The 19,147-nt window shown below is 32.5% G+C and overlaps 1 long non-coding RNA gene across 2 annotated transcripts in view; it reads left to right on the top strand.

The window, feature by feature from the left end:
* The window catches only part of LOC133198008 (uncharacterized), a 104,690-nt gene extending 91,152 nt beyond the window's left edge, over positions 1 to 13,538 (top strand). Inside the window, exons 1-3 of one of the 2 annotated variants that reach the window (XR_009722480.1) lie at positions 4,912 to 4,977; positions 11,394 to 11,603; positions 13,419 to 13,538. This is a non-coding gene — a long non-coding RNA (uncharacterized LOC133198008). Of the gene's footprint in view, positions 1 to 4,911; positions 4,978 to 11,393; positions 11,604 to 13,418 lie in introns of those variants that run through there. The other variant, XR_009722481.1, reaches the window with a different exon arrangement.
* The last annotated feature ends 5,609 nt before the right edge of the window (positions 13,539 to 19,147 follow it).

Genomic DNA, 19,147 nt, shown 5'->3' with positions numbered 1-19,147 from the left:
TGATATTTCAATGCATATATCATAAACCGTATCTTAGCAGAAAATATTGGTATGTATTGGTTTTTCAGTATATCATCCCACCTCTACCCTTTAAAAAAGCAATATTTATATATAAGATCATAACACTACTAGTCTAGAGACAATTTTGTGTCTTTGAATGACTGAATTTGAACCCATCTCTGGCATGTCAGTCCAATGTTCTATCAATTCAGGGACCAACCTAGACCCAAAATTTAGGGAGACTTCACTTGTCCCTCAGAGAAATGTATAAGGGAGAAGTTTTAAATTCTAGGGAGACTTCTTGACGCGGATGGCACACATTGATCATTATTAAACTTTTTTAAAAACAAGAGGCCCAGGGGCCACATCGCTCACCTGAGCACTATGTCTAGGAAAAAGCAGAAATCAGGCGAAGTTTGGAGCTCAAAAGCGACTATTTCGCCTCAGTCGCCCCCTAGGTTAGTCCTTGCAATTGAGGTACATGTTTAACCCACCAGCCCAAGCCAGTATTAAAGAAGCTGTGTATCATACACTACCATACTAACACATGTATATAAAAAAATAAATATCTTAAATCCTTAATTATTTATCAATGTTCCATAAGTGATTTATCATCATGCTGACTTTAAGCTTTTTTATAACTTGTTCTGAAGGGGAAATACCTTTTTTAGATGCAAATTTATAACTAAAGTGAAGCATGCTTACATGTATATTGATTGAAGTGTAAGAAACAGATGAGTATGCTTTGTTATAATTTATTTTACATATATGTATGAAGTTTATAATATATTTTAAAGTCACTGGGATTGTAAGCGTCAATTCATTATACATGTTTGTGCTTTACTGTAGTGCTTTTCATAGGCGCTTGTTTTATGAAGTATGCAAAGAGGTATAGCACCCTTTCCCACTCTTGAACATTTTCGGAATCAAATAAGACACCTGACAACATGCAGACTTAGAACTGCAGACTTTACACTTAAGGGAACATGTCAAAAGAGTAATTTGAATGATACATTCGAGTATATTTTACTGCACTTGATAATCAAATTTTGTTCTTATTTGTACAAGTTATACATTTGTACATAAACACATGATGTGAGTGGAAGGGGGCAAGGGGGCTGCCCCCCACCTTTTTCTGAGAAATCAATACTTTTTTTGCTCTGTTTCCCGATAACTTTTTTCCTTTATAAATTAGTAACAACAAACTCCCAACAACAAATAGAAAACAGGGATCTTCAAGAGCTAAGAAAATTTTATAAACTTGTACCTTTATATAGATACATGTAAGTTATGGAGGGCACAATCTGTAAATAAAAGTGAATATTAAATTTTTTCTTTCTTTTTATGTATCAGTAGAAAACAAGATATTTAAAAACAGCTTATTGAGACAAAAGAGTTACATTTATCAATAACATGTTAGAATACAAAAATATGAAAAAGATGTCAACCCAGATTTATCAAGAAAAAAAAATGGAAAAGGGGGGAGGAGGTCCATGCCCCAACTGCTTGTGGCTTCGACAAGCTCTACCACTTAGCTTGCTACACTTTGCAACTGGTAGACATGGTAGAGCAAGTAAATTAAAGACAGATTTATCAATCGACTATTTTTTTTTTTCACACCTGAATACTAGTACTGGTAAACTTATATCTTTTCATGGAATATATCATATCAATTGCACCACCTTTTATTGAATCTGGATAATAATTAGATTTTATAGGTTTCTGGGCAGAATCTCAAGTAATATGTGATTAATAATATCTTTCAATTGGGTATTCTTTCATCCAGAATATGATTATTAGACAGCAAAAATTCTATAATAGGAAATGTATGTCATCTCTTGAACTAAAATTCCCAAAGGCTTATTTTCTCTTAGCTTTAGACTGTTCAAGGTAGCTCAGTCGGTAGAGTGCATGCTCCGTGATCGGGAGGTCGTGAGTTCGAATCTCAGCCACGACTGACGTAACTCGATAAAAAATGACTAGCAACTGCTCCTTTGCCATGCACTTGGCACTTTGAAGTGAAAGTTGCGGGTCCTTCGGACTCTTGGAAATGTGCCAACTCACCCGATTTTGTTGGGTTACACCCGATTTTTCGACCCTTAACCCGATTATTTTTTATGACACGGCGGGTCATGCTTTTCACCCGATTTTTGCCGAACAACCCGAAAATCTCCTGATTTCCATATTTGGTTCATAAATTAGGTTGCACTTCTAACTTCCAGTTACAACCCAAGCTTGGATATAGTACGTAAACAATGCCGATGGCTATGTTCAGTAGGCCGTGTACCAGTGAATTATCAGTGCAGGTGTAAACATTTACCTGAGAGTTGTTTTGAAAAATCAAAGTTTGAAGTCAATTTAAAATGGCTTCCGATAGAACGAGGTCATTATCAGGGCCAGCAGGAACAAATTGAAAATTGAACCAAGTAAAAGAGAAACGATATTTATGTACATATCAAGGAATCTTGGAAAACAACTTTCAGTAGATAAAATAAAGTGTTTGAAGATGGTGTAGACATAACTGTAAATTTAATAGCACTTGTTAATTAAATTAATTCGAGGAAGAATAACTTCAAAATCAAAATTGGAATACTTTCAAATTTAGCACATTTAACTTTCCATGTACTTCAAATCAGCAATGCAGATTCTGAAAAGACTTTCCTTTAAAAAATATGCACACTTAATTCAGGTCAATATACTGAATAATGAAACCTTAAATGCTCTTCTAACATGTAAATTTAATCAATATATATAAATTTTTTTGTCATTCTAAGTTAAAGCCACATTTTAATAAAATAATTCTCAATACACAAATGCTTATATATGCATATATATTTAATTTAATCATGGTATATGTGTCATGAATGTCGTTACGCATTATATGACCAGATTTTTTACTTTCCAAATCTGGTCATGACCAGATTTTTACATGTTTGAGGTTGGCAAGTATGGAGATGTGTCTTTTTCTGCGCAATTGCAATCAAAGTTCTAAAAGTTTTGGGGCTATAAACAACAGTTAATTTGTGACCTAACAGTTACTTCTTGAGTGAAATAACAAAGAAAACCAGTTTTGGTTAACATGAGCACAATGTGAAGTAATCATACTTATCCACACCTCATCGCACACAAGGTGGTGCACAGTTACTCAAACAATGGAAATACATATTTTTCTTAAAAGTGTTCAAATGCAGCAATGTTAAAGCTATCTCTGCTTTAGATTGCTTTTTAAATAATACCTAGAATGAATATTAGTAGAAATTTACTTGCCGTTTTTTGTCTTTTTAAAATAAAAAGCAAAATTGTGAAGTTTCCTTGAAATAGCTGAATAAAGCTACCTGAGGTAGGTAAATAAAGCTACGCTTGGTAATTTTAGCTACGTAGCTAAATGTACTGATTGTGCTGGACCTGCTTAACGGTCGCACCATCAAACATATTTCTACATGGGCATATGATTTGCAAAAAAAAAAAAAAAAAAAAAAAAAAGGAACAACCTTCCAACGCCTATCAGATCCCGGGGGTAAAGTATTGAATATAAATTCTTATTTTTTTTTTTAACAGGATTAGATTAACAGTTACCATTATTAAATAAAATCGACGACTCTGACACTGTCTGAAGTGGGCCAAAGTTTCACGTTACACTACATGGTTTTAAATGTTACTTTTCTACTACGAACTTCATGTACTACTATATGCATTACTTCACGCATGATTTACGTGTCTAAAGCTAAGCAGGGTGTTGTAAGTCTAATCAATAATAAAAAATCTAACTACTTACCACATGACTTTCACCTCGGAGCCGCCATTACCCGCAATAAGTTGGTTTTCCGCTCCTTGTTAGCCTTTGAAAGTTTACGATGTTAGGGGGACCAGTTTAAACCCCGCTGCATTCCGAATGAACATTTCCCAGCATCCCCAGACATTCGTTTTACGGTGCAGTGAGAACACAGAATGTGGGTTAATTTTGCCGACTTATGGGGATTTTTTTCGAAAATGAAAACAAATCGATTACATTTTATCAGTAAACTACGTAGAATCCAAAAATACCCATGACCATATTTGTGGGGAACGAGAGATTTCCCCACAATTCTCAACTTTCCCCATAAGAAAGGTCCTTTGTCAGGTGTGAGTTCCCCACAAGTTGGTAAACGCGGGTGCTCTCTCTCTCTCTGAGCTTTCATTTTGTGCGAGCAATGGGCGGGTCAATAAAGTCGATAGTAATATTTTATGAAATGGTAAGGTATTGATGTCCTACTGAGGTATGAATATTTTGTTAGTTAGATATTCATCGTGAGGTCTGTAAAAACTATTGGAATAGTCAACTGTTTCCTAGGTCTGTTTGCAGGTGTGTTGCTAAATTTAAAACAGGTTACGAATACCTCGTGTATGCTGCTCGATAAGCTCGCCCTGCAAAAATTACAACCAATAATTACATCGTAAAAATCCACCAAATCTTATAGAAAGACCCAAGATATACCGTGAGGAAATTGTCTCAAATGACAAAGTCGTTAACATGTGTTCATGGTATTTTGAAATAAAAAAATCTAAAACTTTGACAGATTTCTTGGTAGCGTTACAAGACAAACACTGATTCTACTGTCATTTTTTTTCAAAATTTACACAACAATTGTGGGAGGATAAACAAAGACATTTTATCACATATTATCAAATTGTATAAAATGCAGTTGTGTTACAGAATGCTGTTTCCAAATCATTAATAAAGACCTTATAAATGAAAAAGAAAATATATACGATGTCACGTAAAGCTTTTTGTTCAAGTAATTGTCGCAATTAAAATCCATGTACTTTTGTTACAAAGGAAAAAAACACTTTGCTACACTTTGAAACTGCATACACTGCTTTAAATCCTCCTTGTACTTTGTACTTCTTGGTTAAACATGCATAATTATATGTACATTTAATTAGAAACATTTTTATTATTGGAGCCTGTACTTGAAGGTTCAACACAGAAATCACAAGGTAAGAAGATTAATTCAAACATAAACAATCAGGTCTTTTAAAAAAAACTTGCATCTTTTTTTAATAAATAACTTTTTTTATATCAAATAAAATGCGTATGAAGACTACATAGATACCAAGATGAATCAAGAAATATTTTAAACAACACAGTTTCGAAACAGAAATCTTTCGGGAATATTTTTATTAGTTTCAAACTGCACTGTAATTCTCATTTTGAAAATCGATTTTAGCTAATTCTAGAATAATTATCAAGAAGGCAGTAAATTCACGTGTTTTCCTATGATTAAGATTTTAATCAATGTCATATAAAATATGTCTGTTTTGTTTCTTCCATTCTCATTTAAATGATACAAGTCGTCAACATCTATACATACCATTAGGCAAATGTTGGATAACAATGTTATATTTAAATTACATTTATTTGAAAAAAAAAAATCAAAGTCAAACTTGAAATTATTTTCTCAAGCGGTAAAACACTTTTTTCTCTATTGCCTGCAAGAAAACATACCTTTTTTTTTTCAAAGTATGGTTTGGATAAAAACAAATGAGCCGTCCCATGCGAAAAGGGCCCTTATGTATTTTGACGTCATAATGAGAAATACGCCGGTAAAGATAACGTCATAAAATGCAAGTTGCGTATGTTATATATTTTTGCAACATTTTTACCTGAGCTCTGTCAACTTATTTTCATTGTTGTTTATATCATCTAGAGCCAATACAATATCAGGAAAAAAAAAAAGAAAATATGAATTTTAAGAGCTAAGTTCCATATAAATGGACATTTCCAATATTGAATATTAAATTTTGCTGATATAATTAGGTGCTAGTTTTTTTTTATTTTTTTTTTATCCGATATTGTTCATGCATTGAAGGCGATCGTACATGCACATATTAATTGATATATACCTCTACATGTACACATCCTTTTTAACATAAATTCATATTAACCGAAGTGAAATACTTTACAATAAATAAAAAGAAAAATCTTAACCGTTCCCAACATATAGGTTTATATATGCGATTAAGATTTTGTTCAGCTCTACATGTAGCAAATGACGAATTTTTTTAAGGTTGATTCTTCGTAAAGCATAAATTTAAAGAAGAAAACATCTGTTTTTTTTTTTTTTTTTTTTTTTCAAAACAATATTTTCTTTGTGTTTATAAACGCGATAAATGACGATTTGCGTTCGTCACGGTCATTTACGGGTCAATGTGTTTGTTGTTTCATTCAAGTATAGAACCGTCGGTTTACTGTTTACGGAGACAGCCTAGCTTCTGGTTGAACGAGACTAATGTGTTTCCTAAGATATAATTATATTTCTTGAAATTTGAGAATAAAATCTCGTATAATTTGTTGAAGTCTTGGGCCAGCCGTTAAAAAAAAAAAAAAAAAATATGAGAAAACAGTAAATGCTGCAACGAAAAAAAAAATGACCAGGATTTGTTTTAAAAATGCATTAATATGGGAATATTTGACTTTGCTACAAAAAATGGGGGTGGGGTTGTTAGAGGTGGGTGCAATTAGCCATTCAGTGAACATCTTCATTTTATATCAATCAATTACCATTGAAAAATTATGTATAGACCCCCCCCCCCCCCAATACAACATGCCTTTATTTAATTCCTAGTAAATAATGCTTTATTATGTATAAAACCCCCCAAATTACGGGGAAATTAAATCTGAAAGATTGAATACAGATTTATTTCCCTGTAATATTGCATCTGATTATTATTTTAATTTCTTAGTACAAAGATGAAGTGTTTGTTTGCATTAAAGGTTATGAAAATAAATACCGGGTCATTTTTGTGTAGGAAAGTTTGCAATAAGTTCAGTTTAATCTTTGAATTGTTTTAATTGGAAAGAATGACTGCTTATTTTTATAAATGAATCATATTTGGCCATTTCTTTAGGCATGTATGTAACAACGTTTTACAGGGAAAAGGGGGGGGGGCTTAAAATGACAAGTTAAAAATAAACAAAAAATCAAAAAACAAAACAAAGGAAGAACAAATGTATTTCGGTAATAAGGGGTTAATCCCTTTTGGACAAAAGAAAATTGAGCTAAAATGGCAGTGCTCAGCAATGTCGGCGATACCAACAGAGGTTACTCAGTAGATAGATACAAGAATGTCCAATGCGTACAAAATCAAACCTAAGGTCAAGGGGCGTTTCATAGACACTAGTACAACATGTCAAAATTTTGTGAGCCTGAAACGGTTGTTAGTGTCAGCGAAGAAAATTTGATTTCATTTTAAATCTGAGATAAATACCTCTATCAACGTGCAAAATTGACTCTTGAAATAAATCTTGGTTTGAATATTATTTAAAAACATTTACTCTTTTTATCAATTTAATTACAAATCTTTATTTATTCCTTGACTACAAATTACTTAATTATTAGTGACACTTTCTGGATAACGGTTGTGAACTATAAAGGGACAGGGTGTAAATTGTCCTCAACACTTTTTAATGCCCTTTATATAAAAAAAAATCAAGTAATTATTTGATTTAATCTTCTTTCATGTCCATGCATCTTATCTAAGCTTTTCACAGACTATGTAATTTACTCAACACATGTCATTTTATCACTTAATTCGCTAATTGTTGTCAAAGAATTCTGTTATATACCAGTATCTGAATTGTATGTGTCAGTTCAGAGGCCCGACGCATTACTGGCCACTTCCGTCTGTGTCCCCGCATATATTTCTTAAATGTTAAAATTGTTGTCCATTGATAAAAGCTTTAATAAACTTGGAAACTGATTAACTCGTTATTTTAGATTTATAATACATGTATGTGATTTCGGAAAGAGTCCTAGGAATAAGGCACTACTACTTCCGGCCCACAGCGCCACTCATTTCACTGCCAACATTCCCTCTTTCTCGATCAACGACATATCTTATTAGACCCAAACTAAGCGATGATACGTCCACAAAATTTGAGAACCACAAAATGAATGGAAGAATATGTAGGTATAAGCTTTTGATTTGTTTTTCTTCAAACGAAATTTAGCGAAAAAGGGGGGGGGGGGGTTACATGACGAATCAATGTGACATAAAAAAAACAACTTCAAAATATATTCTCAACTTATAATGACCTTGTAAAGATATGATGATAATATGAAAATTAAATCCTCATCCTCAGTTTTTGTAAGATTACATGTTCACTGCAAGACATACGAATATTGGTCTGCTTATAAGTCGGTACAGAGCAAATAGGCGGTGCAAATACCGTGACGGTTTACGCCAATATTGCAGGGAATATGGCCAACTTTAAAATAGTGTTTGTATGCCCTCTCGAGCTCCCGACTCATGACGAAAAAATTGGGTCGGTAGGTAGATGAGAATTGTTTTCCCCGGAAAATTTTGATATCAATATCGTAAGAAAGATACATTACCCATGTAAAAGGGGTAAGAGATTGCCTCGGCACGTATTATTGCCTGTGTCAATATTTACGAATGTAGGACAATTCATACATGTATGTTCAGTATTGTAGGTACATATTCCCCCTACCACTTCCTCAAACTTCATTTAATATGTCAGAAAACATCCTTAAACTTCATTCTTTTAACTTGTCAGAAAATTTTAACTGGATTCTGTTACTGTAGATCCTCCCCCCCCCCTTCCTCTTGCCGATCAATTTTCTGTATCCGCCCTTCAAGTTTTCTTTCATAAATTCATCTAGGACATGCATAAAACAACAAAAATTATATTCTTATGATGAAAAATTATCAAATAATTTGATTTTGTTTGTATTCTAGCCTCTGATTGGTTAATATCCAAAAAGGAACACAAATTATTTCTGTATAACCTGGTTTGGTATTGGGACACCCCCCCCCCCCCCGACAACCAGCTGAATCGTCTGTATCCATGCAATCCTCTCATTTCCAGTCCTCGGGATTCATGGAAAATTCCAGATTTAATGAATGCACCTTTAACTTCAAACAGTAACTTGGATCTTACCACATGTAAACAAACAACATGGCTGCTAGGACTATGTATCAGTTTTTACATCCCCTCGCTTCCCATCACCCGCTACTAGGGTTGTATTATTGAGCGGATTATAAAGCGTAAACTGACCCAAACCAGGTTATACTCGAATAATTTGGCCAAGAATTAGAGTCATTCTTAAAATAATGAAATCTAGTTATAATTACAAGGAAGATGCAATGTTATCAGTCTTATCTTACGGATTCTTTTTTTTCTTTTCTTTTTTTTTTAAATAAAAATATTTTTCACAAACTACAAGTAAATAAAATACAAGTCTTTAAAATATCTAAACACATATCTTTTATTTATTTGTTTTTTATTTAATATTTACTTTTCTCTGAACCGTATATCAGAGTATTATTCACGTCTAACATGACGTTGTGAGTGTATAACGTTATTATTAAAAAGAAAAAAAAGCAAAACGGGTATTTACCGATATAAAACCAATATCTGTGTTTAATTTGAGAAAACTTACATAAACAATTTTTTATCGGATTGTTTAAATCATATGTGCTACAAATGACCAAAATGAACATTTAATGTCGACACTCTTAAAATGTACATGTAACTCAGAGTCCAAAACACCTCTTCTTTTATAAAATTTAACTAATAACAATGAAACAGTTTCGACAACTAGTGTATCATTTAGGTATACTTTGACAAAAACAATTATATCAAATGTTGCAAGTAGAATAAAAGCAAAGGTTTTATGCATAAATTTTTCATGTATGTTTTCGTGTGATAAAGTAAGGAATTTTCAATCATATACGTATTTCAAATATTAATATTTCTGAGAGGGATATAAAAGCGTCAGTTTGAACGTCTTTTTTCAACGTCATTTTACAAGGTAGTTTTAACATATTCTTAACCTTTGATTCCCTATATCTCAGTAATTATTCTGAATATTTGAATCAAACTTTATATTTTGTTATTTTACACTATAGTCTATCATAATCCATTGAAAAGTCAATTTTGAAAATTTTCACCTTAAGGGCCCTTTTCGCATGGGACGGCTCAAATGTTTAAAGAAGATATTTAAGATGAACATTACGAACATTAATTCCATTCAATAAATACATATACAGATCAAACAAAGCAAAACGAACATTTGAAAAGCATCAGGGTTGGGATCAGGTTCCATTGAGAAGTAGGCATCAAAATATTTATCAGTCACATCCTCCGAAAGTTCTCTGGTTTGATACTGTAAACGCAGAGATAAATCTATATAAAAATAAGGTATGACGAATGTTAGGATTTCCATTTATGAAGGCCAATGAACATTCAGCATTGTCCAAAATATACATCTCCCCAAGATGTACTTTTCCAAACAATTAAAAATATTATTGCTTGTGATCAGATTTCTGAACATGAATTATTATTTTATGGTAGTCCTGATCATGGATTCAGTATTAATATTCAAATATTTGAAGCAGTACATACTTACATACAATACATGTATGTAACTTTTGTCAATATTTCTAAACCGGTACTTCATCGTCATTCTCCTTCGGTTTTTTTTTTTTTTTTTTTTTTTTTTTTTGGCTACAATGTTTGTTTAATTAGTATTTTACTTGTAAAGTATGTATTTACCTTGACCCTGTTGTAGGGAGAAGGCAAAATTAGACCTTGCCTGCTGTCCATCCCAATTACTATATTGTGAATTAAATTATGTACAAATTAAACATTCGACGTCAAAGAAACGATATATTTGCAAAAATGGTAATCAAAGTGACCATATAATCCATTATCCTTAAAAAAATACTTGTTAGTTTGTCATCAGGGTCTCTTACTAAGGATTCTAAAACATCCAAATATAAAAAAAATTGTCTGCTTACTTGTATCTATTTCTAATTCTTTCTGTTTTTTTAACGTGAAGATTAACAACATGAGTAGTAAATAGGATAAGTTTAGGAAAAGAAATATGCATTTATATTGCCCAACGACCTTCACCTCTGTGTCAAGTCTTTTAAGGAAAATCACACATTTTAGGCCAATGACGAAAAAATGAAGATTTATTTATTTTAGTAAATACATTTATTATTTATTTTTGTAATACATCTGTTTTTTATTTAACTGAAACCGAGATTTAATTTGCACAATTAGGAATTAAAAGTATTGTTTGAACAAGCTTTACAATATTTTTTTTCCATAGCAATAGATTTCATTCTCTATTTGTTCCTTGATATTTTTTTCTCATTTTCTAGATAGTCAGATTAGCCATTTTCTTTTGTTTGTACAAAGCAGAAAATCCAACCGCCTTACATTTTTGTCATGGGGACTTCTTACGATTTATCAATGCATTATATTATAGCCTCTGTTGTTGGATAAGTGTTATTCTCAATTCAAATGCCTGTATAATATTTCATTGATCCTATATGCTTCAATTTCTATTCTCAACATATCATTCTTTCTTTCATTTATTCAGATGAAGCTGATGCAATTCGTCATTTTGATCGCCCTGACTTTTGTGCTCATAGTCATGGAAGCACATATGACAGGAGTGGAGGGTACGGTATCAGAAAGACACGGTTTCCAACGGTTCTGTTGTCGGAATCATCGGTTTCTTTTCCGTTGCTTTAAATGGTGTACCAGGATTCTGATTTCGACAGAATAAGGAATTCAAAATATAATCATGGTAATTTTTTAAAGATTTTTGACGGAATATTTACTGCACGTATATAATAAACACACATACCCTCACACACCCTTACACACACACACACACACACAGAGAGAGAGAGAGAGAGAGAGAGAGAGAGAGAGAGAGAGAGAGAAAGAGAGAGGAGATTAATTAATCAGGTTTAAAGTTAAAGTATGTTTTATCTTCTCCATATATAAGAAATATTTTTAGTGTGATATAAGTAGATGAGTTTTTCTTTTTTATCTTAAATCCAGTGTTACGTCATAATAAATTCAAAATCAAAATAAATTTAAACTAGATTTTTCATGAACTTCCTGAATTAATTTGAATTACTTTGAAAATAATATGTTTTCTATACAAAGTCAATATGATATAATTTCAGTAGTTATCCCGTTAGCTATATTAAATTTGACATCGTTTAGGGGAAATAAAAAGATAAGATAAATAATCGTTTACTTAGAGACTTGAAGTAATTTTGATACATCACAAGATGAAACACTTCCTTTAAGATTGGCTTAATGGTGGCTTATGGTCGTCTTTAAGTCAGCATTAAGCACCTTTAAGCTATCTTTAAGTAATAAATACACCATCATTAAGTAACCATTTTGCCATCTCAAAGTCCTAAATGGGTGCTTAAAGATAGATTAATGGTGACTTTTAGGTGCTTAATGATAGCATCTAAACAACCTTTAAGGCACCATTAAGCCACCTTTGAGTCAGACTTATAGATACTTAATGTTCAAACTCCATTAAGCTACCACTAAACCACCTTTAAGCAACAATTAAGACTCCAATCGATAAATTGCTTGTATAGGTTAAATATTGTTTTTATAATAATTCCTTCTCGAAAATTATAAATGTAAAATATACACGTTTGTTAATTCGGCAAATTACAAAAGTAAACAATTGCAGGTTTAATAAAACATTTGACAATAATTTGGGTTTTCAAAGGTTTGTAGCTGTTAATCATAAGTAGTGTACTAATATTCCAAACAAAAATCATACTTTCTTTTCCCAATGTGATGCCAATATTTCCTCAAAATGACTGAAAGCAAGCATTTTTATTGCTCGTGCTGAAATTCTCAAAATCAAGGTAAAGGAGAGATGCAGATCCAAAACCAAAAGTGTGTTCAAGGGAGAGAAATACAATGTTCCATCTTTAAAATTATTTTAAAATAATGACCAGGTAAAGTGAAAAAGTTCTAAGACAAACAGGCAGACTATTTTTTACTGTACATGTATTTATGAACTGCAATCAGTTAAACACGCAGTTGCCAAGAAGACTGGGATGTGAAATCAATTTCCAACTGCTCTTAATTGTCTTTAATTAATTGGGAAGTTTATTATTATGATAAATGTCTATCCAAATTAGTAACCATTTTAATTCAAAGTAACATATGTTAAACCGCTCAAGGTAATTTTAATGCACTACGACGCTACGTTACAAAAATAATGACGTTCTAGTATAATTTTTCTTTCAAAACACCCTCATGCTTCAAAATCTCTTTTTCTCAAAAATATAATAGATATTGAAAAATTAAAAACAGGGAAAATAAGCTAAAAGTCTGCACTATTAATTGACAAAAGCCCGTTACTTTTTGAAACAGAGTAATTTTTGATGATTCTTGGCTCTTGCTATTTGAGGAATCTGTAGGCATCGTTAACTTTCTAGGACTTGACTGAAAAATCATTATGTTGAATTATTGACGAAAAATTGCTTACGCTAGTAATGCATATCATAATTAAAATGATATTACAAACAGAGATCACTTTTTTAAACGTAAACCATTTCTTGAATTTTCATTATAGGTACCTGCTACTGTGGATAAAGGACACACATTAGCCATCAAAGGATACCTTTCAAAGAAAGAAATTAATAATTGTCTTCACTTGTTCTTTATTACTAATAAACAACAATTAATATGTAAATGACTCGTTTGTTTTTGTTTTGTAATGAATATTTTATATTCAGCATAACAAAAGGATACTGGCAGACACGTCGACCAGTATAAAAAGGCGTCAATCTTTTGAGTCTATAAGGGACGGAGATTCTAAGACTTCAATTGGTGTCCCTCGGATTATTCTCAGGGATATCAAGCATGTGTCTTATGTAAAATCTTCAGATTCCCAGTTTTGATATAGAACCAACAGTTCTTACAAAAAAAAAAAAAAAAAAAAAATGAACAAATGTAAAGTTTCTTTTAGAGATGTATTTGATGATTCCTTTTCCGATTGCAAATGTTCTATATCTATGTGTTTTGTCAAAAACAATAAAACCTGTGACACTTTGATAACTAGTTTTTCATTTTCTGTTAATCTTACTGGACAGAGCTTCTATGCCAAAACTTAGGAAAATCTTAATTGCAAATCTTTTAATGGTGTCTACAGAATAGAATGTACCCTTTGTAAGCTTATATATGTTGGTGAAACCAAGGGTTCTCTCAATAGAAGAATATCGGGGCATAGATTTCAAATTTACAACGGGGACCAGCAGCTTGTATACCAGCATTTTAATTTACCTGATCATTCTATTCTGTCAATGAAAGAATTCTAGAAAAGATTTACCATCATACTAATATCCCATCCTTGAGTACGCCTTACCGTAGACAACGCGAAGAATACTGGATAAGAAAACTAGGCACGGCCTTTCCATATGGTAGCAATGACTATGTCGATATTGTTGGAAATTTTTCAAGCCCACAGTGCAGCACTAAGTTTTAACAGTACAAAGATACGATAACGTAGTCATGAACATCGGTCTTGCATTATTATTCACGATATTTCCTTTGACTCACTACTACCTTATGTAAATAAGCAATTAGGCTTTCCTCACATTCGCACCAAACTTTACTCTGTCCCTTTGAAAGTTTTCAATAGTCAATTTGTAAAAGTCAAGAAAAGTCCATATTCGGATTCCCCTACACCAATATTCAAGCTCATATCGGTGGTAATGGATATTGCAAATCGTGGGCTTTTTAAGCCATCGCGTTTTACGGAAGAAAATACAGCTAAACTACCCGTTTTTTTCCCCTTAAACTTCAATATGCCAAGAAAGGAATTGACGCAGTTATACTCTTAATCACAAAAGGGTCCAGTCTTGAATTCAACCATATTTTCAATTGAAGACTACACCCTGTATTTCCTATAGAAATACATCGAGTATTGCTTCCAAACATTTTAATAATTAAAAAAAAAAAAAACACTTTATAGCGTCTGGATATTGAAGATCTGCAACATAATCCTTCATCCTGTTCATGTTCTTCTTCACCCAACAACTATATTCCTGCTGGCCGGGCACGTTATTACTGGTACCAAAATACAGTAGATAATGAGGATTTTATATATTCGAGATATGGTGTAAATAGATGCAGATACGAAATAATTCCAAGAAACTTTAAAAAAAAAATTAATAAAATCACAAAATTTTACCAAAACCAATAACATAAAAAAACTTTTCAACTATGTATACATCGATTCCAAAGAATAAATTAAAGTCGAGGCTCTTTGACATAATTGACAGCTGCTTTTTCAATAAAAATGGAACTCTAAATATACTTACTTTGTCGTTGGTCATTTGCAAGATAATTTTGTAAAAAAAAAAAAATTCCGATTGCACCAAAAGTACCCTGAAGTTGATATTAAAATGATGCTGGGGTTTCTCATTAACAATGGGGATTTGGAGATTAGGTCTTCCAACAATCTGTTGGAATTCCCAAGGGTACCAGTTGCGCCCCGTTGTTAGCTGGCCTATTTTTTTTATTCATATGAAGCAGAATTGATTCAAAATCTTATACAGGAGAAAAAGAAAACTCTCGCTGTGACCTTCAACTAGACATTTAAATTAATCATTGACGTATTATCGTTCAACAATAGTCATTTCCATTCATATTTCGACACGATATATCACAATGTGCTTGAAATAAAAAATACCACAGAGCCTAGCACATCAGTTTCATATTTGGATACTGTATGTGTACATAAATTAACGTATTCAAAATTTAGCGCAATCACCTGATATGGAGTGGTTATGAATTAGCGCTACACATGTAGCGCTAAAAAATAAAAATTCCATTACATAGTGAAATAGATAACGACTAAATCGGGCTCAGTGTTCGAGACCTGAAAAAATGGCAGACCGAAGCAAGCAAATGAGAAACATCATGTCATATTCATTTATTACATGTAGCGATAATCATGAATAAGCGCATCGCTGTGTGCGCCAAAGCCGCTAAAATATGAAGCCCTCTTTTTTTAACTACACATACAGTATTTTATTTGAATAAAAACGTTAATGGTAATCTAAGAACAAAGCGTCATGATGAACGTGATGACTTTAAGTTTTCAATTGTCAACTTCCTTTACTTATGCAGCAATATACACTTTTCACCTGAATATGGGATGAATATCTTTCAGTTGATTCAATACGCAAGAGCATGACTTACGTATAAATAATTGCTAAAACGAGGTAGGTTATTGACAAACCAGTTGATTAAAAAAGAGTATCAATAGTCTCGTTTAAAGTTATCATTTCGTAAGATCTATGGTCGATAGAATGACCTTGTCAGCAAATACAATCTATCATTAAGTTATATGCTGACTGACTTTTTCATACTAAGTGTTAGGCCATTATTTACACATTGAGTTGTCGACGGATTTTTCCGTTATATCCCGATCAGGACAAAGAGCACACGGCGTGTGTGACCGGTCGGCAGGGGATGCTCATTCTTCCATGGTACCTGATCCCACCTCTAATGTTTTCGGAGGTCCGTTTTTGATTTGCTCCCGATTTTTATTGTTTTCATGGACCTTGAGCTTGAATACTACTCGTTTTCTTTATTGATCATTCTTGACATTTTTCTATTATTGCACAATCTCTCTCTCTCTCTCTCTCTCTCTCTCTCTCTCTCTCTCTCTCTCTCTCTCTCTCTCTCTGTAAAAATAATTTAACGAGACAAAGTGAATGGGGGTAGTTTTCGATACAGTATAGTTCCGATTGCAAATTTATTCTTTTGACCCCGTTGCATGTACTTTGTTTTAAATCATTATTTCTGAAATTGTATATGAAATTAGAAGGTTCAGAAAAGATACCCGCATTATTTTTTTGAAAATTTAAAGCTGATAAACACTCTTTACATGCATCTTTAAAAGCCCAAGACATACAGTACCGACCAAACACAACCTAACACCAGAGCGAACCCAAAGCGCACCCCGGGTTCGCTTTCTGGGTTCGCTCGGGGTCCGCTACGGGTCCGCTTTCAGAAATTTTGGGTGCGCTCTGGGTTCGCTTCGGGTTCGCTCTGCGTTCGCTCGGGGTCAGCTCTGGGTCCACTAGAGCGAACCCAGCGTTCGCTTTCTGGGTTCGCTTTACGCACTCATGCGCGAAGCGGACCCCGCTTTAATCTTGCCGCCAGTAAGCTCCGCCCCTTGTTTATTCCAAATACAGCAGTGAAATCGATCATTGTTGTTTTTGACGCGATCGTTACAAGTGCATGTGCAGTGGCTGCAATGTTATTGTTGACAACATACACGAACGATCACGTTTTACAAAAAATAGTTAAAAATATTTAGGAGTGGATATTTAAAAAAAAAAAAAAAAAAAAAAAAAAAAAAAAAAAAAAAAAAAAAACTTATTAATAGATATTTTAGATTAAAAATATTTACTGCTGCAATTAATCGACTCTGGATAACTGGAAAAAAAAAATTATAGAAAAAAATATTTTTGAAACTACATGTAAATAAGATTTAATAGGTATTTTAGATTACAAATAATTATTAATGTAATTCTCCGACTTAGAATTTTTTTAATCCTTTTGATACGTAAAAATGTAATTTATGATCGAATGCAGCATATTCTATCATATGATATAGGTTGACTGTGAGTTTTGATTCTATTGGATTTTATAATATGCAGTATGGGGGTAAAAAATTTTTTAAAGTGGCCTAAATAATGAATGAATACTTATATTCATCTTTCCATTTATGAATTCAAAAATCATCATTTTTTTAAATTCATTCATCTGCAGAAATTAAAATAATAATAAGTATCAGGGATAAAAAGTAACCCCGACTATCATGTCGTGTACATTTGTCTACTAATTATTTATGTAAGTATTGGGAATTAATATTTTTTTTTTGTAAAAATGTACATTTCTGATGTATTGGTATAAAAATATCATGACCACAATAAGCAGTTAACGGGACCCATCATCAGAGAAAAAAAAAATCGCTAAACATCTTAAATACGCTTTATCATTTCAAGTTACGCTATTTATAAGAATACGATACTGTACGATTTATTATATTGCTTATTTACTACCGATAGTTAGTTCGTTCAATAATGTACATGTAAATCGCGCGTTGTTTTTTTTCTTTTTATTTCAGTTAAAAATAATTTAAAAAAAAAACAAGGTAAATCAAGCTTTACATTATTTTTTTGTAAAAGATAAATCAAAATAATACCATAGTAGTTTACGATTGGACATACTGTACATGTATATTTATGCTGTTCTTTATTTATTTATCTATTTTTTATTTATTTATTTATTTTTTTACTTTTTTTTCAATAAAGAAGATTAATAATTTTGATGTTGATCTGGATTTAAACAAAAATGTAAATTAGAATTATAAAAACAAAATAATTGAATGAAAGAACGTACATATACATACTCTTGTGCAGTATCTTGAGATAATGAAATGTTAAAATTTGTCAAAATACTTTTTTTCTTTCTTTTTTTTTAGTAACAATTGTGATAACCATTATTTTCTTTTATACATTAAAGAACTTTTTGTCTTATAAATTTACGCAATATAAATAAATGGATTTTAAAAATAAAAAATAAAGAAAATAAATGTGTGAATATAACATGCTACCTAGATATTAATTTATAAATATAAATATTTTTTTAATCGTATTAATAATAATTTCACACTGTACATAAACACGCTTTGCTTGTAGAATGTTTTATTTACATCGAATGACAAACTGGCATGCTGATCGGTCGACGCGCTGATTGGTTAACACGTCTTATCGCTAATCCTGATTGACAGATCAGTTACGCAACACCGAACGCGCGTTCGCTTGCTGGGTTCGCTACTGAATTTGGGGTTCGCTTTCGGCGTTCGCTCTGGGTCCGCTGCGGGTTCGCTCGGGGTGCGCTCCGGGTTCGCTCGGGGTCCGCTATAGCGAACCCCAAGCGAACCCCAAGCGAACCCAGGCAGCGAACCCGGGGTGCGCTTTGGGTTCGCTTTCTGTTAGGTTGTGTCTGGTCGGTACTGTATATGGTGAATAGAAGATCGATCGACAAAACAGCCATTATAGTTCCCTTGTTTTTTTTGTTTTTGTTTTTTTTTTTCCGTCTCCTGAAATGCATATCGCACAACACAATCTAACAGAAAATAGGAAGAAACTGCTGAAAAGATTTTTTTTCCGTCTCCTGAAATGCACATCGCACAACACAATCTAACAGAAAATAGGAAGAAACTGCTGAAAAGATTTTTTTTTTTTTTGGGGGGGGGGGAACCTAAGTAGTGATTCGCCT

Source organism: Saccostrea echinata, unplaced genomic scaffold, assembly GCF_033153115.1.
Source record: "Saccostrea echinata isolate AGI-Se365-2 ecotype Australia unplaced genomic scaffold, CSIRO_AGI_Sech_v1 ptg000032l, whole genome shotgun sequence".
NCBI lineage: Eukaryota > Metazoa > Mollusca > Bivalvia > Ostreida > Ostreidae > Saccostrea > Saccostrea echinata.
This window is presented reverse-complemented; position numbering and strand designations above follow the sequence as displayed.